Source organism: Tenrec ecaudatus, chromosome X (assembly GCF_050624435.1).
Source record: "Tenrec ecaudatus isolate mTenEca1 chromosome X, mTenEca1.hap1, whole genome shotgun sequence".
Classification (NCBI taxonomy): Eukaryota; Metazoa; Chordata; class Mammalia; order Afrosoricida; family Tenrecidae; genus Tenrec; species Tenrec ecaudatus.
In genome coordinates this window covers 142,327,411-142,338,291 of record NC_134548.1, presented here as the reverse complement: position 1 = coordinate 142,338,291, position 10,881 = coordinate 142,327,411, and positions in this window count along the sequence as shown.

Genomic DNA, 10,881 nt, shown 5'->3' with positions numbered 1-10,881 from the left:
AGAACTCACAATGATAAAAGAGACCAGGCTTACTGGCCAGAGAGCAAATGGTAGGAAACCCAAGACCACGGCCCTTCCGGTTTGGAACTGAACTCACCACGCCCATGTTAGAGTAAGCAACCATTGCAGATCTAAAGGACAGCGTTTACCGAGGTGGGCGGGTTAGGGAAGAAAGATGCACGGAGACAGGAAGCACTAGGAGGAAGGGGACAAGGGATGGTACCTTGTGAGGCCTGCAATCGATATCATGCAACAAAATGTGCACGAATTGTTGAGCAGGAAACTCTGTAAGCCTTCCCCTCCTTCACAAGAAAGAGTCGTTTGATGAAAAGTACATGAGAAAAGCCACCAACTTTCAGAAGTCCCCTGTAGACAGAACAGCAGAGGCCCACAGGCTCCAGAGACAAAGAAGGCAGACCCACGAGGCAGATCGTCGCCCGCCCCGGAACTCTGTCCCCTGGAGCTGGTGCCCTGCATTTGGGCCTCTGGAATCGTGAGGCCCCAAAGTGCTGTTCCTTGAAACCACCTGAGTGATAGTTGTGTCACAGCAGCACCAGGGAACGAAGATAAAACCGAACCAAAGGACCAAACCTATCATGTTCGAGTCTGTTCGGACTCATGACAAGCCTATAGCATAGAATAGAAGGTCCCCTTGGGTTTTCTAAGACAGTAAATCTTCTTGGAAGCAGACTGTCGCATCTTTCTCCCAGGGAGCAGCTGGTGGGATCAAACGGCTGACCTTTAGGTTAGCACTTAACCACTGTACCAGCAGGGAGCCTTGTTACACACTCTATATGAGATGTAGATAGATTTATATCTCACATGTATGTTATATATCCAAACTCGCTGCCAACACATATCCCTTTATACCATGAACCCCAAACTCAAAGCAAACGCATCCAACACCCAACATACTGGCCGTCGTGTCAATTCTGACTCACAGTGATCCTCTAGCTGTTCTACGGCCCCTGGGCTTTTGTTTTGTTCATATTTTTTAAGCAGTTTTGTTGGCACTTCATGCACATATCATTCGATCCTATCAAGAAGAGTTGTACACTCATTACCGCAATCAATTCTAGAACCTTTTCTTCTTCTTCGTACTCATTGTTATTATTTTTTTTCTGGCAAGAATGCACACGACAAAACAGTCTCCAATTCTGTAACGTCGACATGTATAATCGAGTGCCGTTGCCCCTGTGGGTTTCTGAGACTGTAACTCTTTATGGGAGTAGAAAGTCCCATCTTTCTTCCGAGGAGCGGCTGATGGCTTCCTGCTGTTGACCTTGAGGTTAGCAGCTCAACACATAACCACCCGTCACTAGGGCTCCTCCACTGTACCATAGGCCATGTGAAAATTACATGCATGTTTGTATATATATATATATAAAATCAAGGAGCCCTGGTGGTATCATGTGGCTACACATTGGGCCGCTAACCCCAAGGTCAACAGTTTGAAACCACCAATCGCTCCGTAAAGAAAGATGAGGCTTTCTACTCCTATAAAGAGTTATAGTCCTGGAAACCCACAGAGGCGGTTCCACCCTGTCCCGTAGGATCACTCTGAATCCGAATCAACTCCATGGCAGTGAGTTTGGTTTGGGGACGTATAATCCAAAGCCTGGTTTTGCCTAATTCACCGGATTATCGAGAGGCTCTTTTGCTACATCTGTGATGAAAAGTACATGTTCACATTCTGTGTAGGAGACATGGTCAGCATCCAAATATAGGAAAGCCAGGAAGCAGTTCCTTACACGCCCCCTCCAAGCACCCTCTTCAGAGTCAGGTGCTAGGCCTTGGCTCCCTGAACCTGCTTGGCAGGTATTTCCAGATGTGTGTGGTTTCCCAACTAACTCTCAGAGCATTTAGGCAATGAAACCTAACACATCATAGAAACACCCATAGCACTTCTTTAATGTGGCTCTTCTGCAGCATGGCCTTTCCTGGTGGGTCCAGGTAAAAGAAGGTGAGGGAGGACAAGAAGAAGGAAGCAAATAGAAGAAATGACGAAACGAACTGAAGAGTTCAAAGAGTGACTTGAAGAGACAAAACAAAGTATTGTGATGAAATGTGCAAAGAGCTGGACTTGGAAAGTCAAAAGGGAAGAACACGCTCCGTGTAGCTGGGGCTGAGAGAGATGAAAGACTCTAGACCTTGAGTTGCCATCTTGAAAGATTCGATGGGCAAAATATTGAGCAATGCAGGAGGCGTCCAAAGAAGATGGAAGGAATACACAGAATCACTGCACCAACACGAACTAGCTGACTTTCTAGCATTTCAGGAAGTAGCAGTTGCTCAGGAACCAAAGGTGCTGAAGAAAGAGATCCAGGCTGCACTGCAGGCATTAGCCAGAACCAGGGCGCCGGGAATTGACAAAATACCAATTGAAATGCTTCAATAAACAGAGCCCGTGCTGGAAACACTCCCTCAGCTCGCAGCCAACTGACTGGAAGAGATGCATATTTGTGCCCTTTCCAAAGAAAGGTGACTCAGTAGAAGATGGAAATGATCAAACAGTATCATTTATATTGCACGTAACTAAAATGCTGCTGACGAACCTCCAAGGACAGTCGCAGCAGTACATTGACAAGGAGCTGCCAGAAATCCAAACCAGATTCTGAAGAGAATCTGGAACTGCTGACATCAGATGGATCTTGACTCTAAGCCAAAAATACCAGCAAGGTATTTGCTTGTGTTTACCTGACTAGACAATGCATCCGACTGTGTGCATCCTAACATTGAGAAGAATGGGAATTCCAGAACACTTCATTGTGCTCTTGCAGAATGTGTACATGGATCAAGAGGCAGTCGTACAAACAGAATGAGGAAACTGCTGCCTGGTTTGAAACCCGGAAAAGCGTGCATCAAGGTCATAGCCATGCCATATGTTATGTGTTTGCTGAGCAAAGAAGCTGAGAAATGGGACTCTGTGAAGAAGAAGGTGGCATCCGGATTGGAGGAAGGTTCATGAAGAGCCTTCACTTTACAGATGACGCAAAGCCAAGAGGACTTGGAGCATCTGCAGATAAAGATCAAAGGCTGTCGTCTTCAGTAACAGTCGATGTAAAACAAAGCAAACTCTTCATGAGTGGACCAATAGACAACGTGATGGAAGCTGTCAAGGACTTCGTCTTGCTTGCATCCACAGCCAATGCTCAGGGAAGCAGCAGTTCCAAGATCCAAAGATGCATCGCATCGGGTCAATCTATGTGCTGCACAGACCTCTTGAGAGGTCTTTGAGGACTAAGGTGCACCTGATTGGAGCCAGTCAGTCTTTTCACCCCCGTTTTATGCCCGTGAAAGCTGTCCAATGGATCAGAAAGATGGGTGGAGAATGCATGCCTCTCAATCATGGTGTTGGTGAGGAATATTGACTAGACCGTGAATGACCCAGAGATCGAACAAATCTGTCTTGCGGGACGCACAGCCAGAGTGCTTTCTCATCTCCTGTACTTTGGGCAAGCGGTCAGGAGAGACCAGTCCCTGGCGAAAGGCATCCTGCTTGGTAAGGTAGAAGGGCGGCAACAAAGAGGCAGGGCCTCGATGAGATGGATGGATACGGTGACTGCAACAGTGGACTCAACGACAGCAACGACTGTGAGAACAGCACGGGACGGGGGCGGGGGTTTGTTCTGATCTTCCCAGTGCTGCTGAGGGGCGGAACCACCTCAACGGTACCAACAACACGCTTCAAGAAGTCTGTCTAGATAGAACAGGGCACACTATGGCATTTTCGTCCAACAAGAACACAAGTGCCACCGGCTGGCTCCCAGTAACAAATTGTGCTCCCTAGGTCTTTGGGTTCAGGAGACAATGGCCATGTCAGTGACTCTGTGGAATCCACAGAAGCTTCCAGCCAGAAAGCAAGAGCTCCAGCTGCTTACCCTGGGAGGTAAGGTTTTGTCTCCTCAAAGTCCCTATTGAAATGCAGGTCCATTCCCTGGGAGGGCTCTTGCTTTTCTCCCGGTCGGCCTACACCCAGAGGCACATTGTTAAGGATGGGTTTCTTAGGGATGAGCTGTGGAGCACACTCAGGCCTTGGGGGTGACCCTGGGTCTGAAAGGAGTTTGGTGCAGGGCTGTCTCTGCTCCTCTCCATGAAAACCAAATCAAACCCAACGCACGGAGACCCTATAGGACAGGGTAGAACTGCCCCTGTGGGTTTCCGAGACTGCAACTCTTATGGGAGCAGACAGCCTCGTCCTTCCTTGGGGGAAGTGTCTAGTGGGACGTGTGAATTTCATCCAGAGCAAGAGTCCCCTTCTCATTCCTTCAGTTGCCCTGAGACTCCTCACTCAAATGGTCCCTCTTGGACCAGGCCATGCAGATGACCATCTCCTTAGGTCACTTTTGAGATTAATTGGCCCAACTCCCATCGCCTTGCTGTGATGCCTTGCTTTTTAAAATTTTTTATTAATGCCTGGCAAGACTTAACGACAAGCATCTTCTTCCACATGACCTTCCTCTTTTCAAGCCAACCTCAAGGCCACGGGAAACCTTTCCTGACTCCCTCCCTCTGTAGTGGCCCCTGGTGTCCTAGTAAGAGCTGTTGCTTCTCTTTGCTCGCTGCCATTGAGTCAGTGCTCAAACTCATGGCGACACATGTCCAACTCGCGGTCATCTTCAAGATCCATTGTGGATCTGACCATCGTCATCCTGAGGCCTGTGATTGGCTGATTTGGGCAAGTAAGTGGCCTTTCTTCCTAGCTCATCTTGCTCTAGTCGAAGCTGCCCCAGGGCAGCATTTGACTGGGAAGCTAACCCGGGCCTCCCACGTGGAAGGCAAAAATTTTACTACTGACCCACCTCTGTCCCCAAATAGCAATAACGTATGCCCTTAGCTCATTCTTTTCCTACCACCATCTCCTCTGACCCTCCCAAATCCTGAGGGAGGTGGTGTGATCCTTAGGACTTGCCATCTGCTGAGGCTCTGAGGGGGAAGTGCCAGTCAGAAGTCTCATGGCTAGGAAGGCCTGAGCTGGAAGCCTGCTCCCCACCGCCGCCTGGCTTACTTACCCCTCACAGCTCAGGCCCCTCTAATGCTGGCAAACTCTTCAGGAGGGAAGGAAGCCTTCTCCTAAGTGGTTAATAACAAGCCTTTGATGCACTTGATTACACCATGGCCTGCTCACTGCAAGGCTTGTGGTACAAGTCCCCAGCTGCCCTGTGGGAGAATGATAAGGCTGCTGCTCCCATAGAGATTTGGAACCTTGGAAAGCCAAAGGGGAATACTCAAAGGTGGTGGGGTTGGGGCTTTTGCATAGCATCTCCAAGTTTATAGAGGGTCCCTGCGTATGTTTCCAAGGCATCTGTGGTATCCCAGTTTCGCAGATGAGGAACCTGAGCCTTGGAGAATTCCCTGAAGCATGTGAGCCAAGCATCTAAGGAGGGACAGTGGATTGCTCCTTCTGCTACCCCAAGGGGCTCTCTAACTTGTAAATGGGTCCTAATTAATCTCTTCCTCTTTCCTGGCACCTGGGTGTTCTCAGCCCTCTTTCCATCCCACTTAAAACAGCCAAGATCAATCAAGGGCGCTCCTTTGAGTGGGAGTGGGAGCTGAGGTACACAAAGGTATGCAAATGACATTTAACAGGATGAGTGTGGGACTTGGTGGCCCTAGAATTGATAACTAGGGCCTAAAGCTAAGGACCAACTTCAAGAACCAAACTCCCAAGGCGCTTTCAACAAAAGAAAACCAACCACGGGGTGCCTCCTGTCCTGCAGCTTGCTAAGAGTCTCTCTGAAGGCCCCCTCCTCCTTCTATCCTGTCTCCAGGAGTCCTGAACCCAGTGCATTGGCCCCATGCCTCTCTCTCCACACTTGGCTCAGAGTTGCAGTCTCGGAAACCCACAGGCAGTTCTCTGTCCTATTGGGTCACTATTAATACGATGGCAGTGAGAGTTTGTTATTTTGTGCTTTTTTTTTTTTGAGAAATAAACAAACCCCAAAAAGGTTATGTGAGTGAGAGAGGTAAGGGCTCTAGACAGAAGACTGGTGTTGAAGTCTGGACTGGCTTCCTGTGTGAACCATCTTAGCCACATCGTCGCCTCTAGGTATCTTTGCCCTCATCTGCGAGACAGCTAATAAGAGCGCCCCCCACACACACAAAGCACTGGGCTCCGGGCCCCCTCATCTCGCTGCTACTTCTCTGCGACAAAGAAAAGATTGTCCTCAGGAAATGCTTGCTGATGTGATGCTGAAAGCGGGATCCCTGGTTTTTCAAGTACCAGCAGAGTCTCCCAGAACGAACAGGTTTCAGCAGAGCTGGCAGCCTAAGAGACTGAGAAGAAGGGCCTGGCAACCTACTCGTGAATATTGGCCAGTTTGCAAACCTTATAAACACTGCCCGGTAGACTAGTGCTGCAAGATGAGACACCCCTACCCCCACCCAGATGGGAGGGTGCTCTGAATCCCGTGGCCAGAGCAATGGACCTGAGCCTTCCAGGGAGGCTCACTATGGCGAAGGCCCCAGGCACGGTTTCTTCTGGTCGTACATGGGGTCGTCCTGAGTCTGAGCCAACGCACCCGCGGCAGCTAACAACAACAATAGAAACGGAAAAGGAAATCTTTTTTTAACTACCCGAAAGCAAAGGACTGATCTAAATGGTTTATTACTGCCCTTTCCTGTTTTGTGTTTCTATGATTTAAAAAGAAAACAATAAACAAAGTGGGAAGCAGCGGAGCGAAGAGCCTGTGGGAAGCACTCAAACCAAGGAAAATTAGGTTGTTCTGCCCCCTGGTGTCTCGGACTGTGACTGCAGTCAACCCCAGTGGACTGTTCCAGATTTAGCATGATCTCATTTAGCCATTCTCGCCTCAAAAGCTTAGGAAGTGCCCCCACGCTGGGCCAGACACTGCAAGCACAGAAGTAAGTAAGACCGGATCCTTCCTTCAGGGAGGATGCAGTCTGGTGGGGACAGACAGACACATGAACAGACCTTTCTTGTGCCAGGAAGCAAGCACTCCGTTAAGGCTGTCTTGGGCCAATCTGCAGCACAGGACTTCTTGAGTGTTGGAAAGGAAGGTGGTCACTTTGAGGACTGAGGCATGCCTGACCCCAACAGTAGTATTTCCCCCTCTCTCCCACGCATGTGAACAGTGGACATTGAATTAAGAAGACCGAAGGAGAAGAATCGATGCATTTGAATTGTGGTGCTGGAGATGAAGATTGACAGAAGCCTGAACTGCTCAGAAGACAAATCACTCTGTCTTGGAAAACGTACAGCCAGAATGCTCCTTAGAGGCAAAGCTGGTGAGACTTGGTCTCACAGACTTTGGACAGGTCCGGAGAGGCGAGCGAGTCCCTTGAGAAGGGCACCACGTTTGGTAAAGCGGAGGAGCTGCGAAAAGAGGAAGGTCCTCCCCAAGCTGGATGGACACAGCAGCTGCAACACTGGGCGCAGGCAGAGGTCCCCTGGGGAGGATGACACAGGATCGGGCAATGTTTCGTTCTGCCACCTGTGGGGTTGCTATGAGTTGGGACTCACTCCACAGCACCTGACAACAAACGGAAAAGGCCAGTGGATGACACAAAAGTGGTCTTCAGAGAGGGGTGCTCTGCTTGGTGGAAGTAGAGGACATCTCAAGAAGAGTTTGGAGTGAAGAGTTGATGGTTGGGTTTGAGGACTGAGTTTGAAGTCCCCAGGTGGCTGTAAAAGAAACTTCTAGACAGAGATGAGCGTGTTTGAAGCAGGGGCCATTTGGCTGTACATAATATCATTTGTGGACCACGCCAAGCAGTCACCTGCAATGTTAGCCTGCTCTGCTCTATGTGGTCAAACATTTCAGGAACTCACCCCTCATGGGATGGCTGCAGCTGTTTCTCTTTGGTGAGGTGGGTGATGGCAGCTGGTACTGATGACTTCAGGGGCCTTAAACGGTGGTGGAGTGGTTGTGAGTTGGGCTGCGATCCTCATGGTTGGCAGTTCAAACCACCAGCATCTCCTTGGGAGAAACTCAGGGCTTTCTACTCTATTCCCATGAACAGTTATAGTTTCGGACCCCCACAAAGGGATGCTGTGAGTCAGCATTAACAAGATGGCTGTGGGTTTGTCTGTGTTTGGTGTGTTTTTTTGCATACAGCTCAGGGGTAGGGGGTGGGAGGGGAGGTGCGTTCCCCGGCCCTGGTGTAAAGGCGCAAGCCCATCCAGGGGCCAGCAGAGCACTTGCTGTGACAAAGCAAGTGATGTAAGTTTGGGAGACCAGTGAGGGATGAAGCTGCGAGCCAGGTGGCTGGCCCAACCTGGACAGCCTTGCATGTCATGACAGGCTTTGCACCAGGCAGCAACACGCTTAGATGTGATTTTCTGCAAGTTCAATCCAGCTGCTTCGTAGAGAATGGTTTGGAGAGGAGGGGCCCTAGTCGGGTTGCCAGGTTTAGAAACAAACTGAACAAATACCAAGAGGCCTCCTTCAAGTAAAGAACAAGGTTCTAAGTGTAAGTAGGTATCCAATAGTGCCTGGGAGACCCTGCCACTCCAACTTCTCCTTTGCTTATCTGGAATTCCAAGGAGCCCTGGTGGGGTAGTGGTTATGAATCAGGCTACTGATCACAAGGTCGGCAGTTTGAAACCATTAGCTGCTTCATGGGGAGCACTCTTGGGAAACTCACAGGGGGCAGTTCTACCCTGTCCTACAGGGTCACTATGAGTTGGCATCAACTTCTGGTCAGTGAGTTTGGTTTTGGGGGGAGATGTGAAATTCTATTATGACAAGGCGTCCTGTATTTTATCTTAGCACCAGGGAGGAGCGATGATGGCGGCTAGCAGTCGGGTGGCAGCTGTGGAGCTGGGTAGGAGGGAAAGAATTCAAGGGCAATCCCAGAGACTGGAAATAGAAGAGCACCGGGTGGTATGGCTGTGGGGAGGCGACAGAGAGGGAGGCAGCAAACATCAAACCCATTCTCTGGCTGGACTGTTTACACACTGAGGTCAAAGGTTGTGCTTATGGTGCCCCAGAAAACCCCAGGACCTAAAAGCCAAGGTGCCTGTTGACCCTCATCCTCCTTTGTCCTGCTTGGTCCAGGCAATTCGCTGGGGTCTAGTTCATGGCATGAAGCACTAAGGCCCCTTGAAAAGCCACCTGTTTTTAAAAGGAAAAAAAAGCAACAACAAACCCACCTGTTGCTGGGGAATTTATTCTGACTGTTGGTGACCCCAGGTGTGTACAATTGTGTTCTGTCGGGGTTTTGGTGGCTGGTTTGTGATGAAGGAGATCTCCAGGCCTTTCTTCCAAGGCTCCTTTGGTTGGACTCCTTTGGTTGGAGTAACAGCTGAGTGTGGTAGGAACTTGACATCACCCAGGGATTTATTTAAGGCCTCATTTTCGGGGGCTTCCCACTGGCTGGTGTGAAACACCCAGCCCAGACCCCCACTGCTGAGACAGATCCTTCCTAAAAGGGAGAAAATCCCAAGCATTCCTGGAGCCCCAGAAGTGTTCCTTGGCGGCTGCCTCACCTCCAGAAAGGTGGGTCTGAAATGGTGCCCCAGCTTCGCAGAGCTTCTTGTGACACAACAGTGCCACCTAGCGATAATACGGGAGACTTCAGGCTGAGGTAAACAAGGAGGCTCTTTTGTGTAACTGGGGTAGTACATCTATTCCCCAGCTTTGCCCTGGCAGGACACAAGGGTTCTACCCCTGCTGTTGGCCAGAAGTCACCTCACAAGGTAGTGAGGGAGACAGTTATTTTTAGGGGCCATCAAGTTCGGTCCGACTTACAGCGCCATCTGTCAAGGGTCTTCCTCGTTTTCACTGCCCCTCTGCTTTACAAAGCATGACGTCCCTTTCCAAGGACTGGCCTCTCTGACAACATGTCCAAAGTACATAGGACGGGAATCTCACCATCCTCGCTTCTAAGGAGCATTCTGGCTGTACTTCTTCCAAGACATAGTTGGTCCTTCTTCTCACGGTCCGTAGTATAGTCCATATTCTTCACCAGCACCATGATTCCAAGACATAAATTCTTCCTGATTCAGTGTCCAACTTTCACAAGCATATGAGGCAATCAATTGAGAATACCACCGGGCCAGGCATTCCCTATCCCTCAAAGTAACATCTTTGCTTTTCAACACTCTAGAGAAGTCTTGTGTAGCAGATTCATCCAAGCCAATGTGTCCTTTAATGTCTTGATGGTTGCTTCCACAAACATTGATTGTGCATCCAAGCAAGATGAAATCCTCGACCACTTCAATCTTGTCTCCGTTTAGCATGATATTGCTTATTGGTCCAGTAATGAGGTGGACGTGTAATCCACAATTGTAGTCTCTGATTTTCGCCAGCAGGTGCTTCGAGTGCTCCTCACTTTCTGCGAGTGAGGTTGTGTCATCTGCGTACCACAGGTTGTTAATAATTCTTCCTCTGATCCTGATGCCACGTGCTTCTTCACATACTCCATTTATGAAGCGCCATTTCTTCATGAGTCAACACTAGAGTCATACCCAGCGGGGGCGGGGGGAGACAGAAATGGGTGGAGCGAGCAGGCTCATAGTTCCCATAGGCCCATGCCAGGTATGGGGTGGCTGAGCTGCAGGGGCGGGGCGGAGCTGGTGGGGAGGAGGGTGAAGGCGCTGCACTTTTCAAACTCTTTTTGTGCGCTCAGCCCTGACATATGAATCCCTGTGAGGTAAATGCTCTATGGTATGTACTGGGTGCCCTGGTGGCCCAGTGGCTACACATTGGCCTGCTAACCACAAGGCCAGTCGTTTCAAAACCCCAACCGCTCTGTGGGAAAAAGCCAAAGCTTTCTACTCCCGCCAAGAGTTACAGTCTCAGAGACCCACAGGGCAAGTTCTACTCTGTGGGTTTCTGAGCTTGCAACTGTTTGCGGGAGTAGAAAGCTTTGGCTTTCTCCTGCAGAGCGGCTGGTGGGTTCAAACTGCTCACCTTC